The 16,464-nt window shown below is 43.1% G+C and overlaps 1 pseudogene; it reads right to left on the bottom strand.

Annotated features, from left to right (window-relative positions):
- Nucleotides 1–7,384: 7,384 nt before the first annotated feature.
- Nucleotides 7,385–13,863, bottom strand: LOC122142792 (annotated as a pseudogene).
- Between the last annotated feature and the right edge of the window lie 2,601 nt (nt 13,864–16,464).

The raw sequence follows: 16,464 nt of genomic DNA, 5'->3' as shown, positions 1-16,464 counted from the left end.
TCTAAAAATTCCCAAACTTTTGATCAATTTAAAGCATTCTTCTAAATAAAAGTATTTATAGCTACTATAATTTATTTCGGGGAAAAAAAATCATACTGACTCTAAGCTTTTGGATGGAATACTGTATAATGTTACGAAAGCTTTTATTTCAGATAAATGCAGATTTTTGGATCTTTCTATTCATAAAAGAATATTGAAAAAAAAATTAATCAACAGTTTGTAAATATTGATAATCAGCAAATCATCATATTAGAATGATTTCTGAAGATCATGTGACACTGAAGACTGGAGTAATGATGCTGAAAATACAGCTGCGCATCACAGAAATAAATTACAGTTTAACAGATATTCAAATAGAAAGCAGTTATTTTAAATAGTAAAAATTAGGGAAGCGCCGATCCGATATTCATATCGGGTATCGGCTCCGATACTGCCATTTTTCTCAGATCGGGTATCGTTCAGAGAGGGCCGATCCAAATCCAAGATTTTTTTTTTTATTGTGTGAATTATTCTGTGTTACTTCTGAAGCCCTACAGTAGCCTAATGCAGTGGTTCTCAATTCCAGTCCTCGCGCCCCCTGCTCTGCACATTTTGTACATTTCTCTATAAATTACAAACTGTTTTTAACGTGCACAGTAACTGAAATTTAAAACTGTTAAAAGAAAGGCTCAATAACTGTTGCACATATATCATACACTATGCATCAATGTCTTCTCTTTGTGCCTTGCACTTTTTAACACGAAGCGCTTACAATGTGTGCATCCAGAGTGCAGAATGATGCCTTGAAGCAACCGCGTCAGGCTGTATTTGTTTTGTGCTGCGTTATCTATCCATCGTTGTTGCCTTATAAAAAAGAAAAATATGCTATACATTTAAAACAAATGTATTTTAATTTTATAGTCTATATACTTGTATATAAAAACATTCATGAATGTTTTTAATGGATGGATTTTATAATAATACAAAAAGCAATGTGTAACATTTTACCATATTTAGTGCAACACTTTTATTTGTTCCCCACAAAATTGTTTTTTCACTAAATGTTTGGATTTCTAAAATTATTGTGCACTGATTTTTCTAGAATAACTTTTGCTGCCGAATTATCCACTAACCTAGTTTATGAAAAATTTTAGTCATAGATTATGAATATGCATAGGCCTATATTTTTCCATATTTACTATTTATTTTAGTTTTCTTTATAACAAAGTAGTCTGTATCTAGAAGATTGTGAAAGAATGATTATCAGTTCCACACACAGAGATATATAAATTCTACATTTATTTAAAACTTCACTGGTATCGGATCGGTATCTGTATCGGCCAATGCTGAACCCTAGGTATCGGAATCGGTATCGGAGGCAAAAAAGGCAGATCGGAGCATCCCTAATAAAAATATTTCAAAATTTGACTGTTTTTGCTGTACTTTAGATCAAATAAATGCAGGCTTGGTGAGCAGAAGAGAATTCCTAAAAAAAAAAAATAAAAAAACAACATTAAAAGAAATCTTTACTGTTCAAATTACTTTTTGACTGGTGCAGTGTGTGGGCTGATTATTTTTATAGTAGATTGAAACGAAATGTGCTTTTAACAGTATAGCAAAGTATGAAAAGTGCTTCAATTGCAGCAGAAAAAAAAGGGCTTATTGAAAATCCAAACTGTTTGTTCATTGCCAGCAGAAAGCGCTTGTGAGAGCGGGGTAGAACTAGCGGTTTCTCCAGTAACGCTGTAATCAAAGCAGCTCCGCTCATGAATGCTTCTTTATCAGATAATGCCATCGAAACTTTTCTGAAGACATCCTTTCCCTTCAGAGATACATTTATATACTGTAAAACACCCGCGCCGTGTTTTGATTTTGAACGTGCAGTGCTCATGTTAATTCAACGAAGTCAAACACCACAAATAAATCAATGTATGGGAAACACCTGTAATGTATTGAAATATCGGAAATGTGTTTAAAAATCATATATCACCATTAAAAACATTTTATCACGACCCGATACATATTGATATTGAATTATTGCCAGCCCTAGTCTTACCCAGGCCGAAGGTGCTCTTCTTGTCCTGGTGAGCAGCTCTCAGCTGAGACACCAGCTCTGCGCTGTCGTACCCTGCGTTATCAGCGATGATGGTGGGCAGCTGCAACAAACAATAAACACAAGAGAGACGCACGATGACCATAAACCACATGACCAGTCACTCAACACTTACTCTTCAAATCAAAACAGCTGTGAACAAGCAGAACCAAGCAGCTAAGTGCTGTTTTGTTATGCAATAAAGACACATTGTGAACAAGTCAACGACCGTCACTTCCTTCATTCCTCCATCAATCTGCATTTTGAATGAACTGGTTGAGTGAATGATTCAGTGATTCCATCTCTAATAACTGTGGCTGTGTCTGAAATCACATCCTTCTCTACTAAACAGTAGGTGGCAGAGGAAGCATGTCCGAATTCATAGGACAACATAGAGAATACAGTACAAACATACTACACACACTCATACTACACAGAACATACTCTTTTAGCAGTAGTGAAGTAATAAAGTTTTTTTTACCGATTTCAGAGAGTATGTGATTTCAGATGCAGTCGTTCATGTGTTTGAATTAATCACCTGAATGAATTGGCAATTGGTGACTTCATATTTTTTTCAATAGCTATGCACTATATTGTAATAACAGTGCAAATGCATAAAGATGTGGTGATTTTAGGGGGTTTGTTTTTTTGGGAAAAAGAAAAAAAAGAAGAAAAAGGGAGGATGAGGTGGGGAGAAGAGAAGAAGGTGAGGGTTGGAGAATCTGGTGAGAGAGAAAGGTTGCTGTGAGGGAATGTAGGAGGGAGAAACAGGTTGAGCGGGAGAGGTTTAGGTGAAGGGAGAGGGAGAGAGAGGTAGAAAGAGGAAAAAAGCGGAAGAAAGAAGGGTGTGGGGGGGGGGGAAGGGAGGGAAAGAGGAAGGAATGGGGTGGAAGTGGGAGGGGGGGTGAGAGAGTGGGGGCGGTGATGGACGGGGAGATGGGGTGGTTAGGGCGGGGTAAGCGAGTGGTTGAGAGGCGTGGGGGTGGGGGGAGTAGAAGGGGGTTAGCTCGGAGGGGGTGGGCCCTTAGATGTTAGATAGAAGGGAAGTTGTGGGGAGGGGGCGGGGGAGGGTGAAGGGAGGTGGTTTGAGAATGTGGGGGGGGGAAAGAGGTGGGAAGGGAGAGTGGGTGAGGTAGGGGGGGGGTGGTTTGTGAAGAGGGAGAAGGACAGAGATTTAGGGAGTTGGGAGGGGAAGTGTGGAGGTGGTCGGGAGGTGGGGCCAAGAGAGTGGGGAGGAGGGGGAGGGGGTAGGGTTGGGGGGGTGGAGGGGGGTAGGGGGTGGGGGTGAGGGGGGGAGTGGGAGGTTGAGGGTGGAGGAGTGGGGGGGGGGGGGGAAGGGGGGGGGGGGAGGGGGGGGAGGGGGGGGGGGGGGGGGGGGGGGAGGGGGGGGGGGGAGGAGGGGAGGGGTGAGGGGGGGGGGAATGGGGGGGGGGGGGGGGTGGAGGGGAGGGGGGGAGGGGGGGTGGGGGGGGGGGGGAGGGGGGTGGGGGGGGAAGGGGAGGGGAGGGGGGGGGGGAAGGGGTGGGGGGGGGTGAAGGGGGAGGTGGGGGAGGGGGGGGATGGGATTGAAGGGGGGGGGGGGGGGGGGGGCTTTGGAGGGGATAGAGGGTAGATGAGGGAGAGGTAGGGAGGGCGGGTGTGGGATGGTGGGAGGGAGTTGGACGGGAGTCGTTGGGGGATCTGTGGTAAGGTTTGGGGTGTGTTGTAGGGGCAGTAATTGAGAATTGGTGTAAGGGGAGTGGGTGAGTAGATATTGGGAGTAGAGGTTTAGGGGTTTTTTTTTGTTTGAGGGTGTTAAGGGAGAAGTTATTTAGTTGGTTTACTTTGCAGAAGGAAGGGGTTGGGTTTTTAAGTTTTTATGGGTAGTTGGTTAGAAGGAAGAAGTTGGTTTTTTTTATGAGGGTTGTGAAGGATGAGAAGGGAAGTAGATGAGGGAGGAGAGAGGGGTAGAAGGAGATCCAGAAGAAGAGAGTGGAGGTGGGTGAGAAGAGTAGGAATTATGATAATAATTCTGGGATTGGAGGATTTCTCTTAGAGAGAGTTAGATGAAAGATGAAAGTATCTGCGGTACGTTAGCGGGCGATTGTAGACGGGGGTGAGGTTGAGAGTGAGGAAGTGCTGAGAGTGATGGCGTTTTGATGAGTTTGCGTGTTTGATGAATGGTGATGGTGACGCCCTCGAAGTTTCTTGTTGGTGCTCGTGCGCCCCGAGGGAGTGTGAGTGGGACCTGAGTGAAGGCGGAGAAGTGAGTACGGAGTGTGATGGTGATGAGAGGAGGGGTAATGTGATTGAGTGGTCGTTGTGAGTGGTGTGAGAGGTTGAGGAGTATGTGAGGATAATTTCGTGATGGGGTGAGTGGTGGAGGGAATTGGGTGTGGAGTGATGGGATGACAGAGGTATGCGGTGGGTGAAGGTGGAAAGGGAGGGTAGGGAGGCAGGGATGAATGGTTGAGTGGAGGGGAGGGTGGGGAGTGAGGGGGGTGGGTGTGGGAAAGAGGGGGGAGGGAGAGGCGGGGAGTAGGAAGTGAGGGTGGGGGGGTATGGGGGGTTGAGAGTGAGTAGAAAGTGGGGGGGAGTGGTGAGTGAGTGAGAGTGGTGAATGATGCGTGAGGTTGAGAGAGCGTGACGTGACATGTTGAGTGCGTTAGAGTTGTAGAGTGAGTGGTGAATTTGATTGAGTGAGGAAGTGTGAGTGTTGAGAGAGATGCGTGATGAGTGTGGAGTGTGTGAGCGAGAGTGAGTGATGACGTGTGCAGTGTGCTGAGAGAGATGAGTGGTAGTGGGAGGGGTGTTGAGAGAGTGCGTGATGAGAGTGAGAAAGTGTGATGCAGTGTGTGCGCCGCGTGAGTGAATGTGAGAGTGAGATGAGTGTGCTGTGTGAGAGAGAGTGGAGTGTGATGATGAGAGTGTGTGAGAGAGTGAGTGATTCGGTTTGAGGTCTAGTGATTAGTGTGAGAGTGATGATTGATGTGTGCGAGAGGGAGTGAATGTGAGAGTGAGTGATAGTGTGAGTGGTGAGGAGAGTGGAAATGGGAGGGGTGCAGGGTTTGGGGCTGTGTGAGCGAGTGGTGAATGTGAGAGTGAAGTGCTGATGTGCGTGTGTGCGTGCGTGAAGTCATGAGTTGGGGAGAGTGTGTGAGAGAGTGGTGATGATAGTGAGTGATTATGTGAGAGTGAGTGATGAGTGTGATAGTAGGTGATGAGTGATGTGAGAGCGTGAGTGAATTGTTGAGAGTGCAAGTGATGAGTGGGGTGTGTGACGCGAGAGTGACGTGAATGCGAGTGAGGGAGTGTGAGCGATGAGTTTGGAGTGAGTGATGTGGTGAAGAGTGAAGAATTGAGAGTGAGTGATGAGAGGCGCGTGGATGATGTGAGCGTATGAAGTTTGAGAGTGCGCGAATGAGTGTGCGTGATGCGAGTGATGCGATGTCAGAGATGATTGTTCAGAGGTGCTTATATGTTTGGAGCAGGCGTGTGTGATAGTGAGTGACTAGAGCGTGAGTGTGATGAGTGAAGAGTTGTGAGAGCACAGAGCCTGTGTATGTCTTTCTGAGTGATGAGTGTGTGAAGAGGGAGAGTGTGGTCAGACCGCCGCTGGCGTCCTCACCTCCGCGACACGGTGCGTGTCTCTTTGAGGTCTGGCGCGAGCACACACAGAGCATCGTGCAGTGATGCTTTCAGTGCTCGTCCAGGATACTGCTGCCGTTGCCCCCCCGCGCAGGACGATGGTGCCGCCGCTCAACCTGCACACACACACACAGCCATACACAATGAGACTGGATTTCTATAAACTATCTGCGTGCAATGCTTCCAGAGTGGAGTTTTGCATTCACATTGGACCAGTTACATATAAATTGACACCATTTGTTGTTAAATCATGCAGCTCCGCACACAGGTGGGGTTGGTTTGGGCACACACTCACCCATGTGTCCACTCCAGAGAAGTTTGGCCAGAGCATGTCCTCTCCGATCATGACCTCCTCGATCAGCTTTACAGTGGCCGAGCTTCATCCAGCTCAGGGTGGTTCAAAGGTCGAGGTGATGCTCTCCTCCCCTGAGCACACAAACCCGCCAAGAAAAGATAGAAGAATCAACACCTGCACACCGACGAGCAACGATTTTAAGACTCCGCATGTTGCATGTTACCATTGTGTATTTTACAACTTTTTAAAATACATCTTGTGAGCTTCTGTACGGGGAACAACAGTGGATTTTTCTGAAGAGAATTCTACTCCGGCTATAATGATCTACTTTACTCACAGTCGGGATGATTTGATTACTTTAATGGAATAGCGACTGTATGGTAATGTGTTAGTTGAGGTGTTTTAGAATATCTCCTGACAAATCTAACTACTGCACTCTTCACACAGAGAATCATACCGCCGTAGAAAAGACGTCGTTCTTATATTTATAACATACTATTACACGACCAGTAGAGTGCAGATATTCCCGAACCAGACGACAGTATTAGTATAAGTGCTTTACAATAACTGTCCACTACTGCTTTTTGGGCTGGATTTTGGTTAAATAGTTTTCCAAACCCCAGATCACAGCAAGAACAGTCACGCATCTCTGAGCCGACACACCAGCGTTGGTTTCCTTACTGAATGGTTCACGCGGTTTGAATTAATATGATTCAGTGTCTCATTCCCTTGAGTTAATCAGCTTGAATGAATCATTTGAATGAATGACTCAATGACTCACTCATTAAGACAGTCACTAAGCATGCCACCTACTGGCAGTTCACCGTCCACATTTAAAAGTAGATTATCTCTGCATTTTTTTTTTTTTTTTTTAACAACATTTCATATTAGTATATTAAAAAACTGATTTAAAGCAACACTATTTATGGTGTGCACTAGACAGCACTTGTGTGTTTGTGTACTCCGTGACTAGCCAAGCGCTCGACTCCCCATTGAAATCCGTGCGCGATGGCCATCACACCGCGGGCCGCAACACTGCTCGGGGTAAGTTATAGTCAGCTGCCTGCGGACTCAACAACGCAGAACGATGCTCTACACAGTAGTGCCAGGCGTCCATGCACACACACACACACACACACAGGTGTCCCTGACCACACACACGTTTCGATATCGGGCGCACCTTTTGATGAAAGCTTGATGCCGGCTTGAGGATGGCGCTCCACCTTTCTCCTTCATCTTCTCCTTTCCCCCCCTTTTTTTTGTTTCGGCCTGTCCTCGTCTCAGCTACTTTAGCGGTTGGAGGTCCACACGCATCCCTGGAGCCGAAGATCTGCGGAGACACACGTTAGTGTTCCCTTACTGTGCCGCTAGTCATGGCTACGCTCTGTGCCTCAGAACTCCTCCCTACCGTTGATCTTATCACAAGTGTCCATGCCGGGGTTGGCGATCAGGATGTTGGCGTTCTCGATCCTCGTGGGCTGGTTTGAACTCCGATCCTCTGGTCCAGCAGGAAGCCGTGAGGAAGCAGGAAGAAACAGAAGGCTTCATTAACTCCCTAATGCTCACTAACAGCATGACTGACGGAATCAACACAACACACATATCAATCTGCAGCACTACACGCTGCTTTTTCTTACTCAATGCTTCACAAGCAGCATTATTATTTAGATTAAGAATCAAACTAAAAGAAGATCCTTAGTTATTAGGGGCTGCACGATATGTGGGAACAAAATTACATTGCGATATTTTTTTTTTTCTGCCAATATATATTGCGATATGAATCTATCTAATTTTTTTTTTTACAAACAAAAATTGGGTTAGCACACTTACAATTCTCATTTTAAATGATTTAAAAATCAGAGTAAATTATTTAAAGTTAGAGTAAATTATTTTGTTTGTAACATTTAGGATATTGGTTTGAAGATGTTCAGCATATTAACTAACATGAACTTACCAACGAGCAAAATACTTTTGTTACTATATTTATATAATCTTTGTTTATCTTTAGTTTAAAAAAACAGCTGTTCATTGTCTTGGTAATGTTCCGTCACATTGCAATAACGATGTTAAACAAATACTGTCAACTTTTTTGATTTTAACCTATGAAGGCTATAGCCTCAAGGTTTAAAATTAAACATTGTAGAGTGCAGTTTAGTACCTAGTAAACGTTAAATCAATGTAGTGAAAATATTTTTAATAAAATGAAGCAAAACCACATTATTGTTAAAGTGTTACCAGATTTTTTTTTTATGTATACACCAATTTTCAGACGTCCTCGTGAATTGAGTTTCAGTGTTGGACAGGTCACGGGTGTGTTAACCATTCATTTTTTAAATTTTGAAATCGGTTCGCAAAAGGAATCATTAGTTGGTAATTATCTCGGCGGTTTAGCAGTTTTTTTTAGGAATTAATCGCACAAGATTTGGACAAACACAGAAAAAAAAACACATTTTCATCACTGGATAGGGTTTTTTTTTTTTTGACCCATCGTATCAATATTGATTTTGATTAATATGCGCGAGGGAGAGAGAGCAAGCTGCTCGTTCATATATGCGCCCTGTTAAACTGACAGGACTTAAAAAACACATGCAAATGATAAACTTTCACTCTATGATGGTTAAGCTGTGCAATTAATCTGCGAATCACATTCGTCAAGGGCCGGGGAGCAGCGGTTAATGAATAACAGATCCAACTACGACAGCCTACATCGCACATCCTGCGATGTGACTATCGTGGATTCGTACATCACGATATCGATGCTTAAACGACACATCGTGCAGCCCTACTTAGTATATATTATTCCATACACTAATAATCAGAGAAGAGATATGATTTATGCACTATAACTATAGGAAGATTAAAACACCCTTATTAAGAACTTCAGCCCAGACTGATATGGGTTTTTTGGGGCCGATATGATACCGATATTAGGGAGTAAAAAAGGCAGATATCGATATATTTGCCGATATTCTTTGTGTGTATTATAGTACAGTACCAGTCAAATATTTGGACACTTTCCCATTCGTGTGTCCAAACATTTGACTGGTACTATATATAAAATACAGTATATTCATAAACAGATATATATATATATATATATACACACATATATATATACACACACAGTTCATTAAAAAAAGTTCATTAAAAAAAGCACACACATACAGGTGCTGGTGTTCATATAATTTAGAATATCATCAAAAGGTGATTTCATTAATTACCATTCAAAAAGTGAAACTTGTATATTATATATCATTCATTACACGCAGAGATATGGACTGATCTGATATATTTCAAATGTTTATTTCTTTTTAATTTTTATGATAATAACTGACAAACTAAGGAAAAACCCAAATTCAGTATCTCAGAAAATAAGAATATATCTTAAGACCAATACAAAGAAAAGGAGTTTTTCCATAGAAATCTTGGCCAACTAAAACGTATAAAAATGAGAAGTATGAGCATGTACAGCACTCAAACTTTAGTTGGGGCTCCTTTTCTCTGAATTACTGCAGCAGTGCGGCGTGGCATGGAGTCAATCAGTCTGTGGCCACTGCTCAGGTGTTATGAGAGCCCAGGTTGCTCTGATAGTGGCCTTCAAGCTCTTCTGCATTCTTGGGTCTGGCATATATCGCATCTTCCCTCTTCACAATTACCCCATAGATTTTCTGTGGGGGTTAAGGTCAGGCGAGTTTGCTGGCCAATTAAGAAACAGGGATACCATGGTCCTTAAACCAGGTACTGGAAGCTTTGGCACTGTGTGCAGGGGCCAAGTCCTGTTGGAAAATGAAATCTGCCATCTCCATAAAGTTGGTAAGCAGCAGGAAGCATGAAGTGCTCTAAAAACTTCCTGGTATACGGCTGCGTTGACCTTGGACCTCAGAAAACACAGTGGACCAACACCAGCAGATGACATGGCACCACAAACCATCACTGACTGTGAAAACTTTACACTGGACCTCAAGCAACGTGGATTGTGTGCTTCTCCTCTCTTCCTCCAGACTCTGGGACCCTGATATCCAAAGGAAATGCAAAATTTACTTTCATCGGAGCACATAACTTTGGGAGCACTCAGCAGCAGTCCAGTCCTTTTCAGTCCAGACGCTTGCTGATGCTGTCTGTTGTTCAAGAGTGGCTTGACACAAGGAATGCTCAGCTGAAACCATGTCTTGAATACGTCTTTGTGTAGTGGTTCTTGAAGCACTTACTCCAGCTGCAGTCCCACTCTTTGTGAATCTCCCCCACATTTTTGAATGGGTTTTGTTTCACAATCCTCTCCAGGGTGCGGTTATCCCTATTGCTTGTACAATTTTTTTTTCTATCACATCTTTTTCCTTCCCTTCGCCTCTCTATTAATGTGCATGGACACAGAGCTCTGTGAACAGCCAGCCTCTTTTGCAATGACCTTTTGTGTCTTGCCCTCCTTGTACAAAGATGTCAATGGTCGTCTTTTTGGACAACGGTCAAGTCAGCAGTCTTCCCCATGATTGTGTGGCCTACAGAATCGAACTGAGAGACCATTTTAAAGGCCTTTGCAGGTGTTTTTGAGTTAATTAGCTGATTAGAGTGTGGCAACCAGGTGTCTTCAATATTGAACCATTTCACAATATTCTAATTTTCTGAGATACGAATTTGGGATAGTTGTCAGTTATAATCATCACAATTAAAAGAAACCGGAAACCGGTGGTTATCGACTGCGGGGGTGGTCTCATTCGAAAGGGGGCCTCTAGATGTACAATCAATTCGCATTCGAGAGGGTTCCTCGAGCTGAAGGGATCCCCCGGATTTGGTGCAGATTCGCCGCGCCGTTACGGAGATATGGCCGCTCAAAGTTTCAACGGTTTTCCAAATTTCCATGGACTTAAGCTTTAAAGCGTTTCATCCAGGTCCAGTAGCAAATAATGGAGCGCGCTCTGCTGGACAAACTAATTACACCATTTCAAGCATAGTATCTGATACCGATTTATCGGCAACAGGCTCACATCGGCCGATAATATCGGCGAAACGATTTATCGGTCAGCTCTAATAACCAGTGAAGAGATATGATTTATGCATTATAACTACAGGAAGATTAAAACACCTTTATTAAAACCCATAGCACACACTATTCAAAATATTACAATTCTGACCATGGCCAATGTGATCAGATGATCATTGTGTTTTAACGTTTAGTCTAAATAAACAATAATAAAAAAAACCACTAAAAACAAATTATTTCAATAAAATAATGAAATTATTATTATTGCTACATGATATGATATGATATGATATGATATGGAACTACGTGTGTTATGGTACTTCTTCTGCGGGGCATATTTGGAGTTTCTGCACAAGAGCGCCCTCTAGCTTTTAGTGTATTTAATTGTGAACGCTCTTTTTATTTGTTTTTTTTAAATACCCTTTCTATGATTTAATGCTCACTTTAACAAATAATACAAAAATGTGAAAAATGTTAATTTTGAACTCTCAAAGTGCACCAGATAGATTAATTTAACTTTAAAATGGTAGTACTTTAAAGAAATAAATAAACGTTTACACAACACAAAACAAAGATACGTATTTTATTACAGTATTGATGCTTTTAAAGTTGAACTTTAAGTGCGTGACAAATGACTGAAAAGGCTGTTCATACTAAATATGCGCACTGGACACATGAATGGCTTGCTGTTACGTTAAACCTGTGTGTGTGTGTGGTGTGGTGAGCTGCAGTACCTTCTTCGCAGGTAGGAGTCGGGCATAGCTGCCTCCCAGCTTCTTGATGATGTGGATGGCCTCCAGGTTTCCAGACCCCTTGAGTCTGTGCACGGCCTGCACGGCCAGCTTGGAGAAGTGTTTCCTGTGGTGCGGTCACCAGTCTTGGAGGAGAGCGTGGTGCGCGCGATGTTCATCAGATCCTGCTGGAACTTCAGCTCGTCGTTCCTGCGGACACAGACGCTGCGCTTGCAAGACACAGTCCTCTGAGACTCCACACACACACACACAGTCTCCTTGAGACTCACACACACACTCCGCTCGTTACCCATTATCCACGGCTGCGTCTGCTATCCAAGCTGCCGTCGCTGAGCGCCTCGCGCGGTCCGCCTGCGTGGCCTTCCTCCAAGGCCGGAGATGATGATCTGAGGATGGATCTTCTTGGCGATCAGCAGCTCTGCTTCCTGCGGCACAAGCGTCACACATTAGACTCGGCTCAGGACTCACTCAGAGGCCGTGAGGAGGGTGGGGACGAGCTCGTACCCGCAGCATGCTCCCGCCGCCAGCACACCGTCACAGACGTTGGTCCCCGTCGCCCACCTCGTCATCCTGCACCTTTAGACATGTCTGCACACAAGAGGGCTCGTGAAGCACGCGGACTCTTCTGCTTCATTACTAACACTGATGGAACTCTGACCCTATCATTACAATTTCTAAAAACAGCTGTTTTCTGTGTGAATCTCTGTTAAAGTGGTAATGTATTTCTGTGATTGCGCAGCTGTATTTTTCAGCATCAGTACTCCAGTCTTACAGTGTCACATGATCTTCAGAATCATTCTATATGGATGCTGATTTGCTGCTCAAAGAAACATTTCTGATTATTATCAATGTTGAACACAGTTGTGCTGCTCAATATTTCTGTGGAAACCGTTTCCCAAACTGCAGTGAAGCGCGCGTCTGGACTGACCCACGAGCACTTTAGCGGCGGGGTTGTCGACGGACGATGGCCTTGCAGGATGGTGGCTCCGTCTCCGTTCGTTGGTGACGGGTCACGACACTGTCCCTGGTCCGCCGCCCAGCAGGAATCTTGTCCTGTGAGGTCAGAGGTCAGGGGTCAGGGTGAGTGTGAGGGGCATGTGTGCGCGGTGCGTGCGGGTCGTACCATGCCCTTGGGCCCCAGGGTGCTCTTGACCAGGTCTCCGATGGCGATGGCTCCGGCCTGAAGGACGAACTGGGACAACACACAGAGACCTCGGAGTGAGACCGCGTGTCTGAAGAGAGAGGTCAGGTGTGTGTGAGAGAGAGCGAGCGCTCGTGTCACTCACCATACGCGCCGTCTCCGCCTTCTCCTCGTCCGCTCCGTGTCTGAAGATGTTCATGGGGGTCATGGATAAAGACGCCTGCGGACACACACACACACACATCTCAGCGATAACATCTGAATGATCATTTATAAGATGCATAATTACACCACCATCCAAGATAAATCTGAATCATCGTTACACATAATAAATGTTAGGGCAATTAAAAAAAAAAAAGATTACTTGTAATAACAATATTGACAATAGGTGATCATATATTTTCAACATTCATATTACATTCCCATAATAGCTTCATTGAGGTTATAATCTGAATAAACCTGCAATAAGCAATTATTATTATTGCTAATATTATTATAATTATAGCCTACTAATAAAACGATAGCATCTTGTAGATTATACTGCTATCCAGACACAGAGAAGATATTATCTGTGTAATGATTATAGTATCGCGATGACTGATGCGTGAATCTATAATGAGTATGCAAATGAGCCGCAGTGACTCCGCCCCCCTCAGAACACACTAGAAACATCCTCGCGAGCCCTCTACAGATGCTGCGTCACAACACACACACACACACACACACACACACTTAAACTCATCATAAACTCATCATAGACACGTTTATCCCGCGGACCCACGGCGCAAACACACACAGTAACTCGCCACACATTATATATGTATATATACATGTATATATAAATAATCATATCTATCTGATGCTCGCACGCAGCACACACAACGCCTCCGCACGCAGCGCGAATGTCGCGGCAGAATCCCACACAGACACACACTTCAGTCTCGTCTCAGTAAACTATGTGTTCAGCGCTCACCATGATGACTGTAAGATGTGCTGAAGAGAGATGCGCGCACCACTGCCGGAAGAGGAAGAGCGCGGACTGATCAACAACCGCTTCCTGCGCGATGCACGCTTCAGCTCAAGATTTGTGCAGCGCGCATCGCGCGGCGCTTCTTCTTTTCTTGTGTTTTATTGGCGTGTGGGGCGTTCTCTGCTAGAAGAAAAGTTCATAACAAACTACAGTGCTCTAGAATAGCATAAAGTAAACCAAACGAAACTAATAGGATTAGAATAAATAAAATAATAAAACTTGAAATATATATATATAGATATATAATATATATCACTTGCCGTGTGGTAGGTGTTTTAAAAAATGAGGAGCAGGGTGTATACATCCTGTGTTGTGTGTGTAGTGTGTGTGTTGTGTTGTCCCTTGTTACACTTAAAGTTGTCACCATTTTCCTTTAAAAAAGAGAACAATATTATTCTCTACTTTGTATTTTAATTAAATATTTTTGTATTTTATTAAATATTTTTAACACTAATTATACATTTTCACAGTGTTTTTATGCATTTGTATATTTATTTCAAAATAATTACTACAGGCAGTACGGAGTTTGAACAATATTCAGGAAAAAGTTGACAATAAGGTTTCATTAGTTAACATCAACTAAGAATAAACAATAGCCTACTTCTGCAGCATTTATTAATCGTAATTTATTATTAAAATCAGTAGTTGTGTTAGTGTATGCACTGTGAACTCACATGAACTAACAATGAACAGTATCTGTATTAACTAATGTAAACAAAGATTATTACAAATAATAATATTGTTCATGTTAGTGTTAGTTAACTCATTAAATGACACCTTACCGTAAAATGCTACCAATATTTATTTTTTTGTGAACTTATGTTCAGCTGTTCTTTGTAATAGTCAACTTATTTTCGGGTCATCATCATTAAAGCTCTGTAAACACTGCCAAACACACAAAGATATATCTTTCAGTTCATCACGGTGAATGCTCACCAAAAACCTGATGGTTTTTCAGAACCATTTCAAGGTTTATTTTGACGAGACACAAAGTAGTGACATCTAAGCAGGAGAGTTGTTTACTTTCTTTATAATTACTTTATAACACCATCATTTTCTTCATTCAGACCAAGAGCTCGCACGAAAACAAGAGGCGGGATTTATCACACGAACCAATCACATCCTCTCACGGCACGCTTTAGGGTCTCTGTAGAAAGTCAATGGACCGAAGGGAGGCAAACCTCCGCTGTAACTTTTCCCCTACAGGTGTCGCTGTTTTAGACAGTGTTTTACTCTTATAATACAACCAGTGACTTGTTGGACTTTTAATATCATATTTAATCATATTTGCGCCATTTTATTTATTATTATATATATATATATGCTATATATATATATCTATATATAGATTTATATATATATATATAATGATATACATAAACATTCTATGTATATACATGATTGTGTTGAAACAGCACATAGACAGCGCTGTCACATGACACCCGTTACTTTTCTCTGCGCTGTCAGGACTGACCAATCACAGCTGCGTGTGATTTTTTCGATGGAGAATACTAACTGGAATACTTTATTATTACCTGTATTCTGCTCATATTTGTATGAGTTAGTATCTGTATATGGATTGCAAAACTTAGAGTCCAGTGTTTTTTTTTTTTTTTTTTTCGGTTTTTTCGATTAACAATCAACAATACTCCATATGGCTGTACGTGAACAAACCCACAGTCAGTTATTGTTTCAAGTTCCTGATCTTTATTGAATTAAACCAATAACCCACATCATCCAAATCACACACGAGTTCACTGAACCCCCCGGTAGTTTTCATACATGTTCATAAGAGACAAAGCAAGATAAACACAGATATGATAAACGACACAGATCAGGCAACGAGACGAATAGGCTTCAGGTAAACGATTGTCACGTTTGTAGTGTGCGAAACGACCCGAGACGAACCTCTCATCATCTTCATCATCATCTTCATCATCGCACATAGCCTCTGCTACATTTAGGCATCATTCATATAAAGCTTTTCTATGAGAACAACACGAGTTATTGTGCCGTTCCTTTCTGACATTACTGTAGGACATACAGCTGGATTATATTGCAACCGTTTCACTTCAAATAAAGATGAGTTTTGGTCCCCCAGTGATCAAATAACAACTCGTATCAGTCCAAACTCAAGCTGCGGCCATTAAACAAACAAAATCCCCACAAACCCACCGAGTAAATGATAAAGAGATAGGCTAAGACACGAGAGGCGAGCGCTTGGCTTGATAGGCAGGTTCTTCAGGTAGCCTGGAGACGATCTCAAGTTGTTGTAGCGCGTCCTGCGGGAGCACACACACACACACAGAGATCAGCGTAAACCAGACAGGGTCATGATGAGGGATGGTTTGACTGTTAGTGCAGTCACTGACCTGTATGGAGGACACGACTCCGCTGGCCATCCCCGACAGCTTCCTCCTCCGCCACCTAGCGAACGCCGCTCTTGAACTGCATCATGTCTGGCAGCACGGCCGGCAGGACCCTGTCTCAAGCTGTAGGAGCGACTGACGCCGCTGAGACACACACAGGACACGTCAAACCAAAACAATGATCCCCAGATAGATGACCAG

This window comes from Cyprinus carpio, unplaced genomic scaffold (genome assembly GCF_018340385.1).
Source record: "Cyprinus carpio isolate SPL01 unplaced genomic scaffold, ASM1834038v1 S000000168, whole genome shotgun sequence".
Taxonomy (NCBI): Eukaryota; Metazoa; Chordata; class Actinopteri; order Cypriniformes; family Cyprinidae; genus Cyprinus; species Cyprinus carpio.
Note: the sequence above shows the minus strand (reverse complement) of the source record. Positions and strands in the feature narration are given on the sequence as shown.